Raw genomic sequence first — 26330 nt, 5'->3', positions numbered from 1 at the left:
TACCCCGCGCCTCTTCTTTCACCAGTGACGTCACGACCGCGCCTAAAGATGTCAAAGGTGTGATGTCATCGCCGCGTGTGGCGCACGTACCTCTATCATCCTACTTGTTAGTGTGTATGTATGTTCCACACACACACACACACGCACGCACACACACAGCCCCCAGCTGAGAGTTTACTCAAAAGGCAAGAATGTTCTGCTTACAATTCATCAGTGGTGGGAGGACATGAGCAGAGGAGGAGTGGAGACAGAACAGAGAGAGGACGAGAGAAGGGATGGCGAGAAGGAGAAGAAAGCAGACAGAGAGAGGGACAGAAAGATGGAGGGAATTGATGATTCTGGGAATGTCATGAAAACGTCTACTTATAAACTCTAACCCCTGTTTGGCCCTGTTTGGTGTGTGTGTGTGTGTGTGTATGTGTGTGTGTTGCATTAATTACAGCCAGATGTCTGCTGTTGGGCTTGTGAGCCAGGCGGTCAATGACATCATCCTTGTGGAGTTTGTAGACGTTATATTACTAGATCCCACACACAATAATAATTTGGGGAGGACTGATGTGGTTTTTCCAGGAAATAATGCCAAAAATAGCAAAAATACATCTAATGTATATCAAGATGCATAGGCGCAGTCATTGATTTCATGACAGCTACAATACTTTCAGTATACTCACAAATCCAGTTGCACTTTTCAACCCTCATTGGAAATTACATATATTTCTAAATTCCTAATTCCAATATAAAAAAACAAAAGCCACTTTTATGTATTTTCTTCTTATGTTTGTCCATTACAAACATTTTACAGTGGGGTTGCAATCATTTTCAGTGCAACACATATCAATGTTTAACATCCATCCATCCATCCATCCATTTTCTGAGCCACTTCTCCTCGCTAGGTTCGCGGGCGTGCTCGAGCCGATCCTAGCTATCATCGGGCAGAACTGGTTGCCAGCCAATCGCAAGGCACATACAAACAAACAACCATTCACACTCACATTCACACCTACGGGCAATTTAGAGTTGTCAATTAACCTACCTTGCATGTTTTTGGGATGTGGGAGGAAACCGGAGTGCCCGGAGAAAACCCACGCAGGCACGGGGAGAACATGCAAACTCCACACAGGCGGGGCCGGGGATTGAACCCCGGTCCTCAGAACTGTGTGGCAGACGCTCTAACCCATCGAACACCGTGCCGCTAATGTTTAACATATTAACAAGGAAAAAATCGGCAAGTGTGTGCTTCCTGCTGTTTTAGTGTGTATTCGAGATTACAGCACACCACACACACAATATCTCCATCGACAATTGTGAGAGGGACGGGGGGGAAAGCACAAAGAGTAGTGGTAGAAGAAGAAATATAAAAGCTAGGCTAACTGTTAGCTTATCTGGTAACAACCTTGCATTTCCAAACTCTTTTTATTTTTGTTGTGGTGAGACATAAAACGACATAAAAGCTTCAGGTCGCTGCCTAATTGGTTGTCGTTCCATTTCACATCAAAGTCATGTCGTCCGTGGATTCAGTCTGCCTTGGTATTAACCGCACGAGGATTTGCAATCGCAAATGTTAAACAGGTTTAACATCTGCAATTGTTGGCCCAAGCAGATTGAAAAAAAATCAGAAAATCACTTATTACACAACTCACTACAGGATAATTGCTCAAGATAACCTTTCGAGACATTCAAGAATTATGCTTTGTGAGTCATAGTCACACCTAGAAACAATTTACAGTCTTCAATGATGCTCAGCTGTTTGTGAAATAGCAATATTCATATTTTTAGTGCGGTGAATATGATTTATGCTGTGTTTTATGCAACTATTAGTGTGCCCAGTTCATTTGCATGCTAGTCATTAGCCATTATGGCAGTATGGTGGTTGTAAAATGGATGGATGAATGATTATTAGTATTTCACTTAGCCATCAATAATACCTCGCTGTGGTAGCGTCACAAAACACTTGTGTTTTTCCTTTAGTCTTCTTCTGTTTAAGTCTCAGGAGATTACCTGAGCTTCCACGCGATGTCCTGCAATTTCAGATACATGACAGCCATCCTCTGTTTTATTGTTCTGCAATTGTATTTTCAAACAGTTAATCATCTGACTACATTTGTGGTAGCAATATACACACTCTTATTATGTATTATCTATATTATAATTTCTGTATCCAGAGAATAAAAACAAGGCTTAGAGATGTCATATTGTGGAACTATGCAAAGACGACAAAACTTTGGCATCCAAATCCCTCTTTTAAAAAAAAAAAAAAAAGAGATTCATCACTGATTAAAAGCACGTATTATTGTTAATAACATGCTGACTAAAGAGTATCGAGATGAGTACAATACCCAAATGGGGACAATCAGGGCCAATAATCCTCGGTTCGCGAGTGAGGATAAGCGTTACAGAGAATGGATGGATGTTCTGTGAATAGGAATTTTCAAGATTTATAGATCTGCTATTACAGATGGGAAGATTGGAAGTAAAACATCAATGTAATGCGATGCATACCGACAGTAACATGGACAGGGTCTGCTTTTAATAGTTTTAGAGTCAGGAGTTAAAAATCAGAGCAGTATGGCTCCGACTGAAAGCGTCACAGAAAAACTCGTCTTTGTTAGCCAGTTAAGGAAACTAGGTTAAATTTTTGACTGGAAATGATGGAGGTGATTGTTTAAAATGATCCTTGGCCTCTTGTCTCTCTGTCTCTTGTTCAGTGTCTTGCGTACAAATATATGAAACTGTACATGTGCCAAATACGAAATTACATCCTTCCCCGAGGTTATACTAGAGCATATTAACTCTTGAGTACAGACTTTTAACAATATGTCACTTTCTTTTTTCGCCAATTTAACAAATATGCCACATTCTTTTTACTTGCTGTCTCAACTCATCCCCCCCTACCCGACTCCAAGTCAAAGGCACTCAACACACATAAACCTTGATCCCATATAACCAACTGGAGTAAATGTGGAAAAATGTTACTTGTTAAAGCGAGGTCCATTTTTAGATGTGAAATCTAATCTTCATGGTCACTGGAAGCAGGCAAATCATTTGCACAGAAACAGATCAAATGACATAGGACCTCCATTGGCTTCAGTCAAGAGTTATACAATTACGACTCAAATCAATTTATGATATGGACATTTTTCGTAGTCATTGATGGTGTAGTGGTACAGTCGCCTGACTTGATTGCAGGCAGTGTGGGTTCAGTTCCCACTCAGTGATGGTGTGAATGGGAGTGCAAATGGTTGCCTGTGTCTATATTTGCCCTGCGACTGACTGGAAACCAGTTCAGGGTGTAGTCTACCTTTTTTCTGAAGTCGGCTGAGACAGGCACCAACACCCTGTGACCTGGAGCAGGTTAAGCGGGATTGAGAATGGATGTATGGACATTTTTCTTTTAGATTTTTAGGTGAAAAGTCTCCCAACTTGAAAGATTCAGGACATTCAATTTGAAACTGTGCATTCACCTACAAGTTCATTGGAGCGTCAACTCGATGAGGTCTTTAACATGATATCTTTCATGTTTTCTGCACCAACCACAACTCATTTCATGACATTATGAAAAGAGGGAATTTGTACATCCATCCTGACAAAGCAGTCTTATCAATTTGAGGATTGTGCCAGCACATAATAAGGACATGTTCTTATTTCACATGCTCAGTGAAATTAGGCTGAAGTTAGAAAATTGAAATCACTTGACACTTATTATTATCATTATTATTAAGCAAATGGCTATATTTATATATATATATATATACCCACTAACAAGTAGGATGATATAGGTACATGTATTACGTGTTCAAATGAAGTGCTTAACTTCAGAATAATTATTTGAAAAAACTAACAAAATACAGATATTACTTCATGTTTTGATCCTATGGGTAGAAGCAAAATCATGCATTGTAAAAATGCATTATACATAGGTAGAAGGGTTTTTCAGAATTTTGAGGTCAACTTTGGGGGTGCGTATTAAGAAATTACGGTACTTGAGTTAGAAAGTACTCAGCAAACAAACTACTCAATTACTGAGTAAATAGTGAATAACTTCTGATTTATTTTTTATGTAAGCGCATGAACGTCAAATAAAATAAAAATAACTAAATACAATTTGAATGTGAACATTCAGATATTGCTGAACAATATCATTCAGTCATCTTCCGTACCGCTTATCCTCACTAGTGTCACGGGGGTGCTGGAGCCTATCCTAGCTGACTGGGCGAGAGGCGGCGTTCACCCTGAACTGGTCGCCAGCCAATCGCAGGGTACATAGAAAGAAACAATCATTTGCATTCACATTCACACCTATGGGCAATTAAGAGTCTTCAATCAACCTAACATGCATGTTTTTCAGATGTGGGAGGAAACCGAAATACCCGGAGAATACCCTCGCAGGCACGAGGAGAACATGCAAACTCTACACAGGCGAGGCCGGATTTGATCCCGGGTCCTCAGAATTGTGAGGCAGATGTGCTAACCAGTCGCCCACCGAGCAGCTGATCACTTAATCTAAAACATAATAAATAACATTTTTATAAAATAAAATCTTTGTAAAATTCAGCTCCAAGAAATGGTCTTATACTATAGTATATTGTTTCTACTTGTTAAACAGCACAATACTGTAGGCTCGCTCACCAGGCAGGTGATTATACAGATTGGACTGGATTAGGAAAGCCACACACCTGTCTATACAGTGCATGTCAGAGCAAATGAGAACCATGAGGTCAAAGGAACTGCCTGTAGTGCTCAGAGACGGAATTGTGGTAAGGCACAGATCTGATCAAGGCTACAAAACCATTTCTGCTGCACTTAAGGTTCCTAAGAGCACAGTGGCCTCTATAATCCTGAAATGGAAGACGCTTGGGACGATCAGAACCCTTCCTAGAGCTGGCCGTCCGGCCAAACTGAGCAATCGGGGGAGAAGAGCCTTGGTGAGAGAGGTAAAGAAGAACCCAAAGATCACTGTGGCTGAGCTGCAGAGATGCAGTCGGGAGATGGGAGAAACTTCTAGAAAGTCAACCATCACTGCAGCCCTCCACCAGTCGGGGCTTTATGACACAGTGGCCCGACGGAAGCCTCTCCTTAGTGCAAGACACATGAAAGCCCGCATTGAGTTTGCTAAATAAAACACCTGAAGGACTCCAAGATGGTGAAAAATAAGATTCTCTGGTCTGATTACACCAAGATAGAAATTTTTGGCCTTAATTATAAGTGGCATGTGTGGAGAAAACCAGGCACTGCTCATCACCTGTCCAATACACTCAGATCCTCAGACTGGGCCGAAGGTTCACCTTCAAAAAAGACAATGACCCTAAGCACACAGCTAAAATACCGAAGGAGTGGCTTCAGAACAACTCCGTGACTGTTTTTGAATGGCCCAGCCAAAACCAATTGAGCATCTCTGGAAAGACCTGAAAATGGCTGCCCACCAATGTTCACCATCCAACCTGACAGAACTGGAGAGGATATGCAAGGAGGAATGGCAGATCCCCAAATCCAGGTGTGAAAAACGTGTAGCATCATTCCCAAAAAGACTCATGGCTGTATTAGCTCAAAAGGTTGCTTCTACTAGATACTGAGCAAAGGGTCTGAATACTTATTTTTTTTTGTCAATATGGGATTCTGTGTGTATATTAATGGTGAAAAAAAATTAACTTAAATGATTTTAGCAAATGGCGGCACGGTGGCCGACTGGTTAGAGCGTCAGCCTCACAGTTCTGAGGACCTGGGTTCAATCCCCGGCCCCGCCTGTGTGGAGTTTGCATGTTCTCCCCGTGCCTGCGTGGGTTTTCTCTGGGCACTCTGGTTTCCTCCCACATCCCAAAAACATTCATTAATTGGAGACTCTAAATTGCCAGTAGGTGTGACTGTGAGTGCGAATGGTTGTTTGTTTGTATGTGCCCTGCGATTGGCTGGCAACCAGTTCAGGGTGTACCCCGCCTCCTGCCCGATGACAGCTGGGATAGGCTCCAGCACGCCCGCGACCCTAGTGAGGAGAAGCGGCTCAGAAAATGGATGGATTTTAGCAAATGGCTGCAATATAAAAAAACAGTGAAAAATTTAAGGGGCTCTGAATACTTTCCGTACCCACTGACAACCATTCGCACCGTCACTGAGTGGGAACTGAACCGACCCTGCCCCCACCAAAGTCAGGTGAGTGTACCACTACACCATCAGTGACCTGGTTAAATAATGATTAAATAAAATTAATTTTAAAAATCTGGTTGCACAAGGATTCCCCAACTGGCATGTGACTGTGTTCAGAAGTAACAGATCACCTTCAAACTCATGTTCAATGGGAATCCACACACGCTTGCCACCATTTCAGTTTTTAATTGAAAAAAAACAACAACAAAAACACATGCGTCGGGCCTTACAGAAACATTATTTGCTTTATCCACTAAAATTACTGAATGAAGAAGCTTTTTGCTGACCAGACTTACTAATAAAGTGTATGTGTGTGTGTGAGTGAGAGAGAGAGAGAGAGAGAGAGAGAGAGAAAGAGAGAGAGAGAGAGAGAGAGAGAGAGAGAGAGAACAAGATGCATGTTTTACAGTTACTTGTGACCATAAAATAGGGCTAATGTTGCCATATGCACAGCCAAAACAACACCATAAACATCTGCAACTTAACACAAGGTGTTTTCTCAAGTTAGAAGTGGGCTGAAATATCCAAGTTTGGGCAATGACAAAACTATACTGCATGTTGAAGTTGTTGTTTTTCGTAGTCTGAAATGTAAACAGGAGTCGCACGCTGCTGTCACGACTCACTTTGATTGGCCTGCAAAGCCCAACAGAAGACTGTGTGCGAACATAAGACTTTCTTGTGTCGTTTGATTGGTGAACTTGAGTTAAAAATCACTGTTGTAATCACGGTGGATTGGAGCTACGTTGCCCAATGCAGAAGTCGAAAATGTAAGTCTAAAAATAGATTGCACACGCAATTATTGATAAATGAAAGTAGTGAGCGGCATGTAGATTATTGTAATGGAGTAAAAGTACCATTTCTTCTTAACATAAACACTCAAGTAAAAGCAAAACGTATGCTTCATTAAAACTAGTCTGACAAGTACAATTTATCCAAAATGTTACTTGGTGAAATGAAACGGAGTAAATGTAGCGCATTCCTACCCATCTCTGATGGTGGATTACATCATGGACTGATCACCTGTAAATCGGAGGACAATTGTGGGCATTGCATTGAGAAAGAATTGCAAAGGCTGCAAAAAAAGAATCACTGAAAATTGAACGCACCATTCATACTGGTTCCCTTGGTCCATAGGCATAATTTACGGAGCAACGTGGGGGCGATGTCCCCTGCACTTTTTCAGAGGGCTGGTTTTGTCCCCTGAGCAATGTAACACAATAATGGACATCCGACAAGCACTAGGACCATGAGGAAAACTCCCGTCCACAACAGCAGTGTATTGGTCTATTGTGTAAATGACACTTGGCTGGCGCAATCACGTTACCAGAATCAGAATCAGAATCAGAATCATCTTTATTTGACAAGTATGTCCAAAAAACACAAGGAATTTGTCTCCGGTAGTTGGAGCTGCTCTAGTACGACAACAGAGAGTCAATTGACAGAAAACACTTTTGAGACATAAAGACATTGACAAAAGAAAAACAGTCACTGAGCAATAAAGGGTTAATAGTTATCTGGTAATGCCGGTAAAAAAAATTTTTTTTGACAATTGTGCAAAAGATGCCGAGTCCTCTAGCACTTAGAGCAGTTCGAATGACTAATATTGCAATAGTCCGGTGCAATGACCATTGTGCAAAGGGCGCCGAGACTTCAAGGAGTGTATGCAGTTTAAAGTGATGAGTAGCGCGATAATCTGGGACAATGTTGGTTGTGCAAATGTTGCCAATACTCCTCAATCAGTGTGCAAATGGAGCAGGTGCTACTCTGGCATGAGTGGCCAGTATCGGTCAACAACAGATATGCAAATAGTGCAGTGTGGCGATACTACTAGTTACGTAGAAACTTTAACAAGCTGACGTCAGATGATCAATTTGCTTCAACCAAATGAGCAGTGCACTGCCCAGTGAGTCTCAAGTAAGCAGAAACAATGTGTGTGTGTGTGAGTGTGTGTGTGTGTGTGTGCGCACGTGGGTATGAGCGCCATGCCGCTTCCTCCCAAGAAAGACACATTTCCCAATCCCTGTAGAAAAATCCCTGATATGTTTGTAACGCAGCTGCCACCACCTTTTAAGGTTCCCCATAGTCCAGTGAGCTGTGACTGAAAATCAGGTGGAATGGTAGCAAAGAGGATGAAGAGGCAGTGAAAGGACAATGACAGCTAGGGAGCATCTGCAAGGGGGTATGGTAAATTAGAGTTTGAAGCAGTGTGTTCATGAACAAGCACTTATGTCTGTGAAATACTGCATCTGGCTATGAACTGTTTGTATTTAAGAGCATCTTGGCCAGCGAGCGCTTCTCAAACTTTTTACGTACCCCAATAGTACCTAAAAAAATACTTGGAACCCCAAGTACCACCATAATGACCAACATTAAAATAGAGTAGCGTAGTATGCCCAACTGTTCATCAAAAACGAAGCACAGGTTTTATTCCTAAAAAATATATTTAATTTCATTATGCATGGTTTGAACATTAACACTGCGCTTAAATATAGAAAGCAAACACAGAAAAACTGTAGGTAGTCATTCAATTAAATGATTTACAATCCAATGGATGGATAAAATGCAAATATATTGTAGTTAAAAGTTAAAAACTGCACATAACCAAAGTATTGTAATGGATTTTATTTTCTATGAAGCCACTGCAACCTTGTGCAAAATTTCACGACGATCAGGCGCACTTAAAAGTCTTACATTTTCTCCAAAATGGACGGGGCGCCTTATAATGCGACGCGCCTTATGTGTGCACCGAGTTCCAAAATCTGTAAATGTTGTTGTGTGACTTTGATGAGCGTTCCGCTTGACTGACTGGGTGCATTTCCTGCCAACACGCTACTTATATAGAGGAAAGGCGGACGTGACTGAGGATAGCATGCGGACGTTAAAGGGGGAAGGGTGCGCGTGAAAGAGGACGCTAAAGGCACGCCCCCATCCATCCATCGATCCATTTTCTACCGCTTATCTGAGGTCGGGTCGCGGCGGCAGTCGCTTTAGCAGGGACGCCCAGACTTCCCTCTCCCCAGCCACTTCATCCAGCTCTTCCGGGGGGATCCCGAGGCGTTCCCAGGCCAGCCGAAGGATGTAGTCTCTCCAGCGTGTCCTTGGTCGTCCCCGGGGTCTCCTCACGCTGGTTCGTGCCCGGAACACCTCACCAGGGAGGCGTCCGGGAGGCATCCGAATCAGATGCCCCAGCCACCTCATCTGGCTCCTCTCGATGTGGAGGAGCGGCGGCTCTACTCTGAGATCCTCCCGGATGACCGAGCTTCTCACCCTATCTCTAAGGCAGAGCAGTACACCCTGCAGAGGAAACTCATTTCGGCCGCTTGTATCCGGGATCTTGTTCTTGTTCTGCTTGTGACCATAGGTGAGGGTAGGAACGTAGATCGACTGGTAAATCGAGAGCTTCGCCTTTCGGCTTTGCTCCTTCTTTACCACAACGGATCGATACAAAGTCCGACTCACTACAGACGCTGCACCGATCCGATCTCCCTTTCCATTCTTCCCTCACTCGGGAACAAGACCCCAAGATACTTGAACTCATCCACTTGGGGCAGGATCTCATCCCCGACCTGGAGAAGGCACGCCACCCTTTTCTGACTGAGGACCATGGTCTCAGATTTGGAGGTGCTGATTCTCATCCCAGCCGCTTCACACTCAGCTGCGAACTGCTCCAGTGAGAGTTGGAGGTCACGGCTTGATGAAGCCAACAGAACCACATCATCTGCAAAAAGCAGAGATGCAATACTGAGGCCACCAAACCGGACCCCCTCTACGCCTCGGCTGCGCCTTGAAATTCTGTCCATAAAAGTTATGAACAGAATCGGTGACAAAGGTCAGCCTTGGCGGAGTCCAACCCTCACCGGAAACGAGTCCGACTTACTGCCGGATACGCGGACCAAACTCTGACTCCGATCGTACAGGGACCGAACAGCCTGTATCAGGGGGTTCGGTACCCCATACTCCCGAAGGACCCCCCACAGGACTCCATGAGGGACACGGTCGAACGCCTTCTCCAAGTCCACAAAACACATGTAGACTGGTTGGATGAACTCCCATGCACCCTTGAGGACCCTGCCAAGGGTGTAGAGCTGGTCCACTGTTCCACGGCCGGGACGAAAACCACACTGCTCCTCCTAAATCTGAGATTCAACTTCCCGACGGACCCTCCTCTCCAGCACCGCTGAATAGACCTTACCAGGGAGGCTGAGGAGTGTGATCCCCCTGTAGTTGGAACACACCCTCTGGTCCCCCTTCTTAAAAAAGGGGATCACCACCCCAGTCTGCCAATCCAGAGGCACTGTCCCAGATGTCCACGCGATGTTGCAGAGGCGTGTCAACCAGGACAGCCCCACAACATCCAGAACCTTTAGGAACTCCAGGCGAATCACATCCATCCCCGGAGCCTTGCCACCGAGGATCTTTTTAACAACCTTGGTGACCTCAACCCCAGAGATAGGAGAGCCCGCCTCAGAGAACCCAGACTCTGCTCCCTCATGGGAAGGCGTGTCGGTGGAATTGAGGAGGTCTTCGAAGTATTCTCCCCACCAGCTCACAACGTCCCGAGTCGAGGTCAGCAGCGCCCCATCCCCACTATACACAGTTTTGATGGTGCATTGCTTCCCCCTCCTGAGATGTCGGACGGTGGAACAGAATTTCCTCGAATTCGTCCGGAAGTCTTTCTTCATGGCTTCACCGAACTCCTCCCATGCCCATGTTTTTGCTTCAGCAACCACCAAAGCTGCATTCCGCTTGGCCAGCCGGTACCCATCAGCTGCCTCAGGAGTCCCACAGGCCAAAAAGGCCCGATAGGACTCCTTCTTCAGCTTGACGGAATCCCTCACCGTTGGTGTCCACCAACGGGTTCGGGGATTGCCGCCACGACAGGCACCCACCACCTTATGGCCACAGCTCCGGTCAGCCGCCTCAGCAATGGAGGCGCGGAACACGGTCCACTCGGACTCGATGTCCCCCGCTTCCCCCGGAACATGGACAAAGTTCTGTCGGAGGTGGGAGTTGAGACTCCTTCTGACAGGGGATTCCGCCAGACGTTCCCAGCAGACCCTCACAATACGTTTGGGCCTGCCACGTCAGACCAGCATCTTCCCCCACCATCGGAGCCAACTCACCACCAGGTGGTGATCAGTTGACAGCTCCGCCCCTCTCTTCACCCGAGTGTCCAAGACATGCGGCCGCAAGTCCGATGACACGACCACAAAGTCGATCATCGAACTACGACCTAGGGTGTCCTGGTGCCAAGTGCACGCCCCCAGTAGGTATATAGCGCCAGTATGTGCATTGTGCAAAACAACATCAGTTTGGCTAAGGACTCCCGAAAATGGCACCTACGAAGAGACACGCTTACGAAGCACAGTTTAAACTGCAAGCTATCAGTTACGCGGAGGAACATGGGAATCGAGCAGCCGTGAGAGAATTCAAGATCAACGAATCCATGGTTCGCAAGTGGAGAAAGCAGGAAAACGCCGGCATCAATACTGAACAGCCCCCCGGCAACGAGACGGACTCCGACAATGACGAGAGGGAACCCGGCATGTTCATTTCAGATACAGAAGATGAGGACTATGATGGATTTGTGGATGAGGATTGATCAAAAAATAACGTGAGTACATTGTTAAATACTTCAATAAGGTACAACCGAACTCAATTTTGCTCCCGCTGCCTTTTTAAAAACATACGCTAGCATACATGCTAGCGTATGTTTTAGCGTGCATTCATCATACCGTATATTTTAAGCTAGCATATGTTTTACCATGCCTGCGCCCAATAATACGGTGCGCCTTATGTATGTGTTAAATACAGAAATAGACCCTGTAACTGAGACTGCGCCTTTTAATACAGTGCGCCTTATGGTCGCGAAAATATGGTAAGTGATTTTTTTCACATATCAGAAGAGCACAGGTGTCAAACCCAAGGGCTGGGGGCCTGATCCAGCCCACCACAGCAGTTTGTGTTGCCCACTAAAGCAATTAGTGTGTAGTGTATTTCTTGCTTAATAGGTTTGTTCTTTTCATACAATTTTTTCTTGACTTTTAACAGATATTACAAGCATTTTATTTCACCAAACCCTTTAACGTGAAGTTGTATGCCACAATTTTCCATGACTTCTGATTTAAAATTAATTTCGTTACTAACAATATACTTTATGTAACACTCAATTGTTAGGGCAATTGTGTATATGAAATAATATGGTGAGGTGACAATAATTATATGGTTTTCATAGTCATAAGGGCCCTCTGAAGGAAATCATAACTATGATGTGGCCCACAACAAAAATTTGTTTGACTCCCCTGCACTAGCTTTGAGAACCACTGCTCTAGGCCAGTGGTTCTCAAAGGGTGGTACGAGTACGACCAGTGGTACGCGGCCTCCCTCTGGTGGTACATGAAAGAATCACTGAATTAAATGTTCAAACCTTCTTAAGGACCATTCAGTTGTATTTAACGTGTAAGTACAAGACATTCATTCATTCATCTTCTGTTCCGCTTATCCTCACTAGGGTCGCGGGCGTGCTGGAGCCTATCCCAGCTATCTCCGGGCGAGAGGCGGGGTACAACCTGAACTGGTAAGTACAATACATTCACATTTAATCTTTTAGAACTGTTTCTTTTCAAACATTTAGGTACACTTTTTTATTTAACTTTGTGTAATATTATTTAATTGAATCCTTTTTCAAGGATAGTTTTTAATTTTCCTATATTTAAGCATGCCCTGCGATTGGCTGGCAACCAGTTCAGGGTGTACCCCACCTTCTAACCTAATATAGCTGGGATAGGGTCCAGCACGCCCGCGACCCTCGTGAGGAGAAGCGGCTCAGAAAATGGATGGAAGGATGGAGATATTTAAGCACAGTGGTAATGTTCAAACTGTTACGTTGGCTTACAATAATATTAAATAAAACCTCTCCCTCATTTTTGATGCACATTTTGGCCTACTACGCTACCCTATTTTAATGTCAAAGGTATCAAAGGTTTGAGAATCACTGCTCTGGACTGTTTTTTATATATATAATTGTGCTCCATGTGACACTCAAAATACACCCGATTGATGCACTTAAAATTGGATAAAGGGAAAAAATAAATAAATAATTGCCATGGGGGAAGTTATCCCCCAAAAATTATTCGTCCCCCCCGCCTTTCACACCAAAATTATGCAACTGCCTTGGTCTCTTGGGTAAGAAGGCTCTGTCACATCAAAGGCAAGGCGAATGAAGGAAAGGACAGAGAGTGGTGGTAGCACAATCACACTCAAGTCAAACGTTAAAGGAAATTATCCATCCATCCATCCATTTTCTGAGCCTATCCCAGCTATCATCGGGCAGGAGGCGGGGTACACCCTGAACTGGTTGCCAGCCAATCGCAGGGAACATACAAACAAACAACCATTTGCGCTCACATTCACACCTACAGGCAATTTTTAGAGTCGTCAATTAACCTACCATGCAGGTTTTTGGGATGTGGGAGGAAACCAGAGTGCCCGGGGAGAAAATGCAAACTCCACACAGGCGGGGCATTGAACCCCTGTCCTCAGAACTGTGAGGCAGACGCTCCAACCAGTCGTCCACCGTGCCGCAGGAAATTATCCAACAGATAATAACAATTATGATGAGTTTATGAATATAAAAGCTGCAAGTCCAGAGATAAAAAAGTACCAAGCGTTATTCTGTACAGCATCAAACCATGCTAAAATGTCAGCAGCAAGACAAAAAAAAAAAAAAGCCAAGCGTAATACAGACAGATACTGAAAAACAACATCTTTTACTGTATATCTACAATGCAGAGTATTCAATACGGCATCATCTTACAGTGACTAGCCAAATCCCACACAATGTATGTACCTTTCAAAGATTAAATAAACACTTGACTCCTGTTTGGAAAAAGAGGCGAGGAACTTTGGGTCATTTACTTTAGTGACTCCTACACGGGTGTCTTTCCACTCCCTGGCCATATTAAGACAATCACACAGATTGGACGAGAGGGTTGACAAATTGGGAGAGACAACAATCTGGAACCTTTCCCAGGTTTGTTGATGTTTGAAGTTCATGTGTCTAGAGCAATGAGTGGCTATTCATGCGTATGCATACATGTGCATGTGTATATCTATATGTCTGTGCATGTGTTTGCCAAATAGGAGGCCTGACTACACTACAAATGAATCCAACCACAGACTCTTTCCTAGTAAAATGCACATGTACAGTACATACTGTAGATATAAGTAAATGTCTCTCTGTAGAGTCTTTCTTATGAAACTTGTGGATCTGGATGGCTCACGCCTACCTGTTAACAAATAGATTAGAGAATAGCTTGGGAATGCACACTCACAAGTACATTTAAACACTGAGACACCCTTCTCTATCTACAAACACAGCCTTTTAAGGAAGGCTTTTCCTTCCTCTCTCTCTGCCTGTCTTTCTTCCACATTTACACTGTTCATTTCGGCCACCCCCAACCTCCAACTATCCCCTCCAAGACTGCCCCGCCTCCCCGTGTGTGTGTGTGTGTGTGTCTCTGTGTGTGTGTCTGTGTGGGTGTGGGTGTTCTTATTTTGTCTTGTCTTTGGCTCTTTCCCTAAGCAAGCAATATTGAATTCCCTCTTGACCAGCATGCCCCTGTCGGGTCTTGTTGAACTAAGGAGCGAAGAGCATTTATGAGAGAATAACTGAGAAGGCGGGCAAAGCCAACAAACAAGAGATTGAATGTGATGCAGTGAGTCGTACAGATTGCACTGTGGAAAATGTTTTTATGGTCCTGGTTTTTGTAGAGTGACATTGTGGTATTGTGTTGTTATGAGCTTGGATCCTGGGGAGGGACACTCGCCATTAAATTCACTTCACTTCACTGATATTGAAGATGAGGCGCACTAAGACATGGATGGCGAAATGAGCTCCAGTAGTTTTGCCCTTTTAAGGGGGCAAAGGGATGCAGAGAGCAGCTAGGAATGACTGATCTCACTCTCATTTGTCCCCCCTACCTCCATCTTTGATCTTGTTTGCTTTAATTCTTCCACAATAAATCAATTTACTTTGTTGTGTTCATCTGTGCAACGAAAGCACATGTTGTAAAACAGTGTACACAGTACACTAAGACACAGGTCATCCATGTATATAGAGACCCACAGACAAATCAGATGTGTCAGACACAATGACATCATCATGCCCCCACTGGTTCACTGACTATTCATTTGTGTGTGATTTATGTGCATCTTGTCCCACATGATGACAAACAGGTACCTGTACCTCTAACACACCACAACTGTGTGACTCAAGCGCTGCATGTGAGTGTGTGTGTATGTGTCATAGTGTCTGGATGTGTTTCCAGATGACCTTTGGATTTGTCTGGCCATAGTCGTGTCTGATAAAGTGTAAGGTGACACCAAATCTTTTCCCTTGCATCTGGATTCACTGGAAGCTCGTATGAAGCGGAAAGCATAATGACCTCATGCAAGATTAACAGAGGCATGCAGTGAAAATGTTTGCATGTGATGAACTGTCTGCTATGTGTGTGTATGTGTGCGTGTTTGTGTGTGTGTGTGTGAGTGTGTGTATGTATTACTGCACACACAACACACACACACTCAACCCTGACAGCAAAAAACAAAAACGAGTTGTATCAAACTCAGTGTAAAATGTTAAACAGTAATTGTCAGTAATTGTCCAATCTCATCAAACATTTAGCTTTATGTATCTGCCCTTTGACTTTCTATCATCTTGTTTTCTTAAGTTTATTTTGTGGCAGCTGTGAGACTACACCTAACCCTAGAACTTAAGAAGCCTTTTAGATGAAAGGTGAAATGTCCTGAATAAGCAAGACTAGTCCAGTTACCTTGATTCAACCTTTGCAGGTACACCTCCATAACCTTCACCACACTAGTTTGATTCGCATCGTGTTATTGATCAAGACTTAGACCACCAACTTCTATTGTTTGGAATGCACTTTAAGAATGTACTATGATATTCTAAATGCATTATTGACAATACCTAACCCTAAATAATAATAATAATAATGCATTACACTTATATAGCGCTTTTCTAGGCACTCAAAGAGGCTTTACAATTTCACGCATTATTCATTCTCTGCTCAGTCACACCTGGTCATGGTAAGCTACTTGTGTAACCACAGCTGCCCTGGGGCAGTCTGATAGAAGCATGGCTGCCATTCTGCACCTACGACCCCTCTGACCACCAACAAACATCCAACCACATTAATCCATAGGCAATGCGGGTTAGGTGTCTTACCCAGGGACACAACAACGGCATGTGCTCGGGCGGGGATGCGAACTGTGACCCTCCAGTTTCAGGACGTACTCTTACCCTCTGCGTCATGCCTCTCAGGTAGGCGCTACCGATCAATGCAAACTAGAACTAGCAGACATTCCAACAGCTTCTTCCCTCTTGCAATCAACTTCTTAAACACCTAACCTTCAATTCGATTGCAACATGCTGGCAATTTTTTGTCTTGAGTTTGTTGTCACATTTCTGTCGGGCCAATTATATATTACTCGTGCACTCACTGTAGTAGTCTCACCACGCTGCACTATTTGCATATCTGTTGTTGACCAATATTGTGCTCGAGGACTCTGCATCTTTTTGCACAATTGTCAAAAAAAATAAATAAAAAAGAATGTACCGGCATTACCACATAACTAGCACCCCTTTATTGCTCAGTGCCTGTTTTTCTCAATGTCTTTATGTCTCAAAAGTGTTCTCTGTCAATTGACTGTCTGTACTAGAGCGGCTCCAATTACCGGAGACAAATTCCTTGTGTGTTTTTTGGACATACTTGGCAAATAAAGATGATTCTGATCTGATCTGATTGTGATCTGATGCCCCCACCCCCCTAAAAAAAAAAAAGAAGTGGACTGTATAATGCTGATGGATAGTGTAATACTGGTAGCGGACAGCCAGTCTTTTCCATGTTTTTCTTCACAACCTAAATATGCCTGTACTGGGCACTGCCCAAGCAAATGAGCTTCCACTTCTGTTCTGCATGGTAGACAGCATTGGAGTGTAGTTGTTTGTCCTTATAATTGAAAGGAACTGGTGCATTAGTTCATAATCCACTGTGCTGTTTCCAGCTACTTTAAACATCTTTTTCTGTTGGTTGGTTTCTTGTTTTTCTTAACCATCTTCAGTAAAAGTAAAAATAGATGAGAAAATTAATCACACATTTGGATGGATTACTTGTTTATGATTGACTATCTTAGTTTAGTTTTGCGTCCTCTTCAGTTCAAGATAGTATGGACAAAGTCAACCGAGCTCTATTAGGTGACTGGATTTTTATTTTTTAATCTTTTTTACGCTGATCCAAACTGGCTGAATGAATTCAGATTCAATGAAAAAGGCAGAGGAAACAAACACTTAGAACAAAACTGACAGCCCTAAAATTGATTGGGAAACAAAAAGAAAAACTGAAGTGTTTCTTTTAATAAGACTATATTATAGTACACAGATAAAACTATCTTGGTGTTAAGCTATATACAGTATTAACTTATAATGCATTGCTGTTGAAAAGAAAAACATTTTCCTTGCATATACCCTATATTTCTATAAAACTCTTGTTAGTTGTTCTCTGCCTCCCGGTAAGCACTCACACAGGGTTCAGCAGGAAGGGGATGACATCATATGATCTCATGGCTAAAGCAGTTGAGCCCAGCACAGACCTGCAGAGACATGACCTGCACAGTGGGAGACATGGACACACATGGTGGGACGAAACGCATTTGCGGTATTTTATTTAGTGTACCCTGTTAGAGATTTATTGTCTTTGTAATTACATGTGGTATTTTACAGTCGCTGCTCTTCATTTTGGTTTTAACTTGCTTTTACCTTTAACCTTCACCACACTCTTGCAGCAAACTTGATGTCATGGCATAGCCAGAAGATCCCAGCAGAATCCTGTCAAATATTGTCCTCAGTTCATTGCATTTGTTATATGTGCAATATAGAAATTATGCACTATATATTACGCATCTCAAAAGATGTTTCATGCATGTACATACAGTACATACAGTTTTGCGACTATTATAATTCAACATTATATATATATATATATCTATATATATATATATATGGATATATATATATATATATATCACCGTCAATCATATATATCACTGTCAATATATTTTCCACTTTTCCCTCATTGTACAAATATTACTGTAGTACAATTAGGCTTGAAGCACAATTGTATTAATCAGCATTTACCAACATGTAACATCTTAATCTTAATATCGACCTACCTAGCTATCTACTTAGCTGCCTGCCTGCCTGCCTCCCTATCGGTCTCAGAGTGGTGACAGTATCTCTCCGCATTCACACAAATTTCTGAGGGAAACACATTTTGCAGGTCCTTTTACTATTTCTACATTTGCTGTGGCAACATGTCATGACAAAATCAGGTACGTCAGACTCCATTGTTTGTTTTCTTAGGCTTTAGGTTTCCATGGCAAAATACAATCAACACTTCCCTATCCACAGTTTTGTACACTCAGCATTTTCTGAAATCGTCTAGTAACTGACCTGGATCTTGTTCATGTGTGCTTCTTCTAGTCAGAAGAAAACCAAACAGTGTCATCCAAATCAGTGACAGAAACATAAAGACACAAATGACTTCCATATGCTTCATTTTGTCCTCCCATAAGAGTTCAAATATTGAAAGTTCTAACCTGTACTTGACCTGAATTTAATGCTAACTTTGTTTTCCACTGAAGACCGTGTTAATCCATTTCTCAGTATTTAACCAGCGACTTGGCTCTGCCTCTGAATGTATGCAGTCTCTCCCATAGGTGGGTAGTAACGCGCTATATTTACTCCGTTACATTTACTCAAGTAACATTTTGGAGAAATTGTACTTGTAAGAGAGAGAGAGAATTAACCATACTTTTTACTTTTACTTGAGTATTTATGTGAAGAATCGAAACTCCTTTACAATGATGGACATGCCGCTTTCTACTTTTATTTATCCATTAGTGCGTGCGCAATCTATTTTTAGACTTCATCATCGACTTCTAATAACAGTTTCTTCATGAAGTCATTAAAGTGAATAAAGCAAATATTATTTCTTTAGTATGGCACGGTAGATGACTGGTTAGCACATCTGCCTCACAGTTCTGAGGACTGGGGATCAAATCCTGGCCTCGTGTGAAGTTTGCATGTTCTCCCCGTGCCTGCGTGGGTTTTCTCCGGGTACTCCGGTTTCCTCCCACATCCGAAAAACATGCATGGTAGGTTAATGAATGTGAATGTGAGTGTAAATGGTTACATTAAAAATGTAAAAAAACAATAGATGAATAAAAATAAGAAAAAAATAATTAAAATTGTAAATATTTTTATTGATTTCACAAAAAAATTGAATACACAAAGGGCAACATAGCGCTTTTCCTCTATCCCATCCTCTCGCCCACCCCCCAAAAAAGAAAAAAAAAACAACAAGAACCACCCATGCATTTTCCGTACCACTTATCCTCATGCGGGTCGCAAGCGTGCTGGAACCTATCCCAGCTGACTCTGGGCGAGAGGCAGGATACACCCTGAACTGGTTGCCAGCCAATCTCAGGGAACATAGAAACAAACAACCATTCACACTCACATTCACACCTACCGGTAATTTAGACTCGTCTACATGCAAACTCACACAAGCGAGGCCGGATTTGAACCCTGGTCCTCAGAAATGTGAGGCAGATGTGTGAACCAGTCCACCAATGTGCTGCCCAACAACAGTAACCCCAGGGAAAAAACTACAACAACAAAAAGCTATCACACTTTGCCAGATATCTAGATATACTGTACGTACTGTATATCTACAAACAAGATTATACATACTGTATATGCAAAAAAGAGGAAAGAAATTACAATAACAAAAACAATAGGAACAACAATAATAATAATAACAACAACAACAATAATATAATAATAAGGCGGGGCGGCAGGTGAGCAACTGGTTAGTACATCTGCCCCACAGTTCTGAGGCCTGGGGTACAAATCCCAGCCCCACCTGTGTGGAGTTTGCATGTTCTCCCCGTGCCTGCGTGGGTTTTCACCGGGTACTCTAGTTTCCTCCCACATCCCCAAAACATGCATGGTAGGTTGATTGAAGACTCTGAATTGCCCGTAGGTGTGAATTTGAGGGCGAATGGTTGTTTGTTTCTATGTGCCCTGTGATTGGCTGGTGACCGGTTCAGGGTGTAGCCCGCCTCTCCCCCGAAGATAGCTGGGATCGGCTCCAGCAGCCCGCGACCACAGTGAGGATAAGCGGTACAGAAAATGGATGGATAATAAGGTGACACTGTGGATGACTTGTTAGCATGTCTGCATCACAGTTCTGAGGAGCCGGGTTCAAATCTGGCCTCACCTGTGTTGAGTTTGCATCTTCTCCCTGTGCCTGTGTGGGTTTTCTCCGGGTACTCTGGTTTCCTCCCACATTCCAAAAACATGCATGGTAGGTTAACTGAAGACTCTAAATTGCCCGTAGGTGTGAATGTGAGTGCGAATGGTTGTTTGTTTATTTGTGCCCTGCGATTGGCTGGCGACCAGTTCAGGGTGTACACTGTCTCTCGCCCAGAGTCAGCTGGTCTGGTCTCCAGCACCCCCGCGACCCTAGTGAGGATAAGCAGTGCATGAATAATAATAATAATAATAATAACAAAAATAATAAATTCACATCCACAGCACTTCCTGCCTTCTCAACATAGGCAAATACAACCCCAATTCCAATGTTTATCCAAAACCTGTACGTACCTTTCAGCATTTATGGTGCCTTCACAGATGTCTAAATTACCCATGCCATTGGCACTGACAGAGCCCCATACCATCACAGATGCTGGCTTTTGAACTTTGCGTCGGTAACAGTCCGGATGGTTCTTTTCCTCTTTGGCCCGGAGGACACGACGTCCACAATTTCCAAAAACAATTTGAAATGTGGACTCGTCGGACCACAGAACACTTTTCCACTTTGCATCAGTCCATCTTAGATGAGCTCGGGCCCAGAGAAGCCGGCGGCGTTTCTGGGTGTTGTTGATAAATGGCTTTTGCTAAGCATAGTAGAGTTCCAAGTTCCACTTATGGATGGAGCGCCGAACTGTATTTACTGACATTGGTTTTCTGAAGTGTTCCTGAGCCCATGTGGCGATATCCTTTACACATTGATGTTGGTTTTTGATGCAGTGCCGCCTGAGGGATCGAAGGTCACGGGCATTTAATGTTGGTTTTCGGCCTTGCTGCTTACATTCAGTGATTTCTCCAGATTCTCTTAACCTTTTGATGATATTATGGACCGTAGGTGATGAAATCCCTAAATTCCTTGCAATTCTACATTGAGGAACATTGTCCTTAAACTGTTCGACTATTTTCTCACGCACTTGTTCACGTAGAGGTGAACGTTGCCCCATCATTGCTTGTGAATGACTGAGCAATTCAGGGAAGCTCATTTTATACCCAATCATGGCACACACCTGTTCCCAATTAGCCTGTTCACCTGTGGGATGTTCCAGACAGGTGTTTGATAAGCATTCCTCAACTTTCTCAGTCTTTTTTGCCACCTGTCCCAGCTTTTTTGGAATGTGTTGCAGCCATAAAATTCCAAGTTAACTATTATTTGCTAAAAACAATAAAGTTGATCAGTTTGAACATTAAATTAAATATAGGTTAAACATGATTTGCAAATCATTGCATTCTGTTTGCCAGCACGGTGGGTGACTGGTTAGCACATCTGTTTCACAGTTCTGGGGACCAGGGTTCAAATCCCGGCCCCGCCTGTGTGGAGTTTGCATGTTCTCCCCGTGCCTGAGTGGGTTTTCTCCGGGCACTCCGGTTTCCTTCCACATCCCAAAACATGCGTGGTAGATTGATTGAAGACTCTAAATTGGCCATAGGTGTGAATGTGAGGGTGAATGTGCCCTGTGATTGGCTGGCGACCAGGGTTCAGGGTATATCCTGCCTCCCGCCCTAAGATAGCTGGGATAGGCTCCAGCAGCCCGCGACCCTAGTGAGGATAAGCGGTAAAGAAAATGGATGGATGGAGGTGTTCTGTTTTTATTTATGTTTAACACAATGTCCCAACTTCATTGGAATTGGGGTTGTAAGAAGTATCCATAAAAGCACAGCAAAACTTTGAAACAAAAGTGCGTTTTCCATTATCCCTGTAGTATCTTTAATTTGGCTATGTAGTTAATCATGCAGCCCCAAACAGATTCAAATTTCCCAGGTGTACCCCTCCAGATTAAATTTAACTTTCTCTAGGTCTAAGTGTAACATGAGGTCCTTGAGCCATAGAGTGGCTCTTGGAGCAAAGGGCGACCTCAATCCATCCATTCATTTCCATATATGTGTGCGTGTGTGCGTGTGTGCGGTCGCTACTTCGCACATTTCACCTATTGCAAATATAATGAGGGATTACTGTATTTCAAATCTAAACTACAAATTACAAGTTTTCCCCTTCAAAGTAATTCCCCTGGAGTCTAGTACACTTTCCCAATCTTCTCTGCCATGCTTTCATGCATCATCTTTTCAGGATCCTCCGCAGCGCCGTTGTCACAGCCATCTTGTTGTCGTCCACGTCTTCAAAACGGGTCCCCTTGGTGGTCCCCTTGAGCTTTGCAAAGAGGAAAAAATTCATACGGGGCCAGGTCAGGGGAGTAGGGATGATGCTCTGTGTGGCGATGTTCTTCTCGACTAGGAACCGGCAGATGTGAACCGGCATTGTGAGCAGGCGCATTGTCATGATGACGAAGCCGCGAGTTGTCCTGCCACAATTCTCGGCCCACAATATCTTTGTAGACGTGCTTGGTTCATCATCTGGCCCACATTGAAGGGGAAAACTCATAGTTTGGATTTGAAATATATCTTTTATATCTTTTATTTTCTGACACACCTCATACGTAGACAAATGACCATTCACATCTTCATTCACACCATCACTGACTGAGAACTCAGGCACATGAACCACTACACCATCTGTCTCTTAATGCAAAAATAATACCGTATATAATATTTTTTTTTTAACAATTTCATCATAACCATCAATCATACAAAACAATTATTTGTTATGTTAGTGGTATTACGGGTGATACTCTGTTACTGAACATTATAGTTTTTCACATATTGTCAGTTATGTTTTACAAGCGCAAAATCTGTTTCTGCTGTGCTGTTCTGATCTCGCTATAACTGCAGGCCTAAAGTCATCTTGAGCTTGTTTTATTTTCTAAACTTGGTATTCATTTATCAGTACAAGGAAATAGGGATGTTGACCCCTTTGTAATTCTCCAGAGGAGCTGTTTTCCCCATTTTGGTGTGCTTACACACAAACATAGACACATGCGCACACACACACATACTGACTACTCAAACCTTTTTTTTTCACTTCTTGTAAGCTGGAATTGACCTTGACCCCTCTGCTCACATTGTTCCCTGTAAATAACACACACCCTGCCACAGATCACACGAACCGTGCACATTTCCGTTCTCAAATGAGGTGTTATCAGCTACACCCCGAAGTGTGTGTCTGTGTGCAACTAACTAACTAACTGAAGAAACAATTTCTGTTGTTTGCTCCCTTGAATGTGTTAGAATGTCATCCTTGCCCTTCAGACACAGGAAAGTCTAGAGTCTTTCAGACAAAACAGGACGAGACAAGATATGGTAGGGTCCCAAAGCTGAGAGATGACCTTCACATGAGCCTCCAAAGGGATCCCAGTCAGAGTTCACTGGCTGCCATGGTTTAGATAAAAAAACAAAAAAAACAATTGTGACTCACTGATCGAGCAGTAATGTTCTTCCACAGCGGACATTGATCGACTTTGTGTTTACCAGCCATCTAACCAGTAATAATAGGTATATGTAGAAGATCTACATGTACAAATTTAATAGCAAACAAAGTATGACAGGCATAAACAAATCATCCTCAGGGATCATAGAATAGCAATTCGTGTTTGGTGGAGAAGAATTTTTCAGATCTGAGGATTCCTTGCATTCCCTCTATTGTTTTGAAACAACGAGAGTTCAAAGATTACATCATTATTTCTCAGTGTGGGGCACAAAAGAAAAAAAAAAACAGTCTTCACATACCACGGTACAAATATTGCCCCTTTCTGGTCATCTTGAAAACAGCCATTCTATCCAGTAAATGCTGGGACCTTGGAAGAAGTTGCAACATGTCAAAGTAAAGTTATTATTTTCCATTTATCCATCCATTAATTCATTTTCTACCAACTATCCTCACAAGGTTAACGAGTGGGCTGAAGATAATCATTAACTTTAAATTTTATGGCTGCAACATGTTCAAAAAAGCTGGGACAGGGTCATGTTTACCACTGTTACATCACCTTTTCTTTTAACAACATTCAATAAACGTTTGGGAACTGAGGACACTAATTGTTGAAGCTTTGTAGGTGGAATTCTTCACAAAGAGGTGAACCTCACCCCATCTTTGCTTGTGAATGGCTGAGCAATTCCAGAAAGCTCCTTTTATAACCAATCATGGCCCCCACCTGTTCCCAATTACCCTGCTCACCTGTGGGATGTTCCAAACAGGTGTTTGATGAGCATTCCTCAATTTTCTCAGTCTCTTTTGCTACCTGTCCCAAAATTAGCACTATCCCTATGGTGTCACACATGCACGCACAATCAATAGGTTCAGCAAACAGCTTCTTCATGAAGTAATTTAAGTGAATAAAGCAAATGTTTCTGTAGGGCCCAATGTATGTGTTGTTGCTTTTTGGGCAGGTAAAAATTAGAAATGATGGCAGGTGTGTGTCAACTCCCATATATTGATATTTATTTTATTTTATGTTCATGTTCTGATTTGAAAAATCTGAAGTTACTCACAACTCTACTTTTTACTTTTACTTGAGTCATATTATTCTAAAGTAACAGTACTCTTACTTGAGTACAATATTTGGCTATTCTACCCACCTCTGCATAATGCACCCCACGTTTGGAGGAGGATTGTCACTGCACATCACCCTAAAACACCATACAAACAGTGAAGTTCAGAACTGGGAACATGATGGATTGGGATTGGATTGTGTGTGTGTGTGTGTGTGTGTGTGCCATGAGTGCTTTGCAGGGTTGACGTGTTGGAGTCTAGCAGCTGCACCTTGTCATCCTAATTACACCTGACTGCTCTTAAGACGCTGTGGGACTGCAACTCGTCGTCAGACTATTAATGCTCTATGTCGAGTTCGTAGCCTAGCCACCTTGGCTATCTTTTTGCTTCCTGAAGACCTAGTGAGTTACCTCTACCTAATTATTGTCCCCAGTCTGCCATTTGCCCTTGCTCCCTGGAAAGCAGTGCTGACCTCTTGCGGCCCACCGACAACACAGACTCCTACCCTACCAGACCGGTCCTCGTTGGAACCCTCGCAATCCCGGATTTAGTTCTCGGAGTTCCTTTGTTCGCTTCCAAGCTGCAATAAACCTTTATTCACAAACTCAGCTTCCTGGCCTCTCTGCATCTGGGTCCAACTTGCAACCTGAATCCTGACATTCACAAGTGCATCAATGTCATTTGTGTTGTCATTGCACCCTCCAGTGGACAAAATTAGCAACAAAAGTTATTTTTATTGAAAAATAGCAGTGAATGTGATCTCCATCCTCACAGGCCGGATTGGACCCCCTGACGGGCTGGTTCTGGCCCGCGGGCCGTATGTTTGACACAGTTGTATTACATAAATACCAGTTGGCATCTTCAATACTTTTTCCCAGTCATTTCACATGATTACACACAACTTAATTTCTGATCTTATTTGTTCTACTTTCTTTCTATGTATGAATTATTTGGGTTGTTCCCAACATCTGGTGAAATTTTCATGTCAATAGCACCTTTGGAAATATATTTAATGAGAAAAAAGTGACGTGTTAAATACTTATTTCAGCCGCTGTATCTATATATATGGAAAGAACTGAAAACTCAAGGTCCATAATATATATATGGGTGTTTATTTGATTTCGGACACTTGATTTTCGTTTTTCTCAAAAATAAAATGTATAAATAATGTGTAAATAAAAATAAAAATAAAACATATATATACCTTTTTTTGTAATTATTTTGTATGTAACTTAATTTCCCAGTATTGTAAATTAAATTAAATCAGAAATGACATGCACCCGAGCTATTATCAATCACCACGAGCATTCGCATTTATTAAGTAAATCGACTGCGGCCGATGACATGTTGTCGGAGGAAAAA

At 42.8% G+C, this 26330-nt stretch overlaps 1 long non-coding RNA gene across 1 annotated transcript; it reads left to right on the top strand.

Annotated features, from left to right (window-relative positions):
* Positions 1 to 3: 3 nt before the first annotated feature.
* On the top strand, positions 4 to 25576 carry LOC133486987 (uncharacterized). Its single transcript, XR_009791190.1, has 3 exons — positions 4 to 114; positions 12650 to 12715; positions 25402 to 25576. It is a non-coding gene; the product is annotated as an uncharacterized LOC133486987 (long non-coding RNA).
* Positions 25577 to 26330: the final 754 nt, after the last annotated feature.

This window comes from Phyllopteryx taeniolatus, chromosome 1 (genome assembly GCF_024500385.1).
Source record: "Phyllopteryx taeniolatus isolate TA_2022b chromosome 1, UOR_Ptae_1.2, whole genome shotgun sequence".
In the NCBI taxonomy this organism is placed as follows: domain Eukaryota; kingdom Metazoa; phylum Chordata; class Actinopteri; order Syngnathiformes; family Syngnathidae; genus Phyllopteryx; species Phyllopteryx taeniolatus.
The sequence above is the reverse complement of the archived record's forward strand: the minus strand, read 5'-3'. Positions and strand labels throughout refer to the sequence as shown.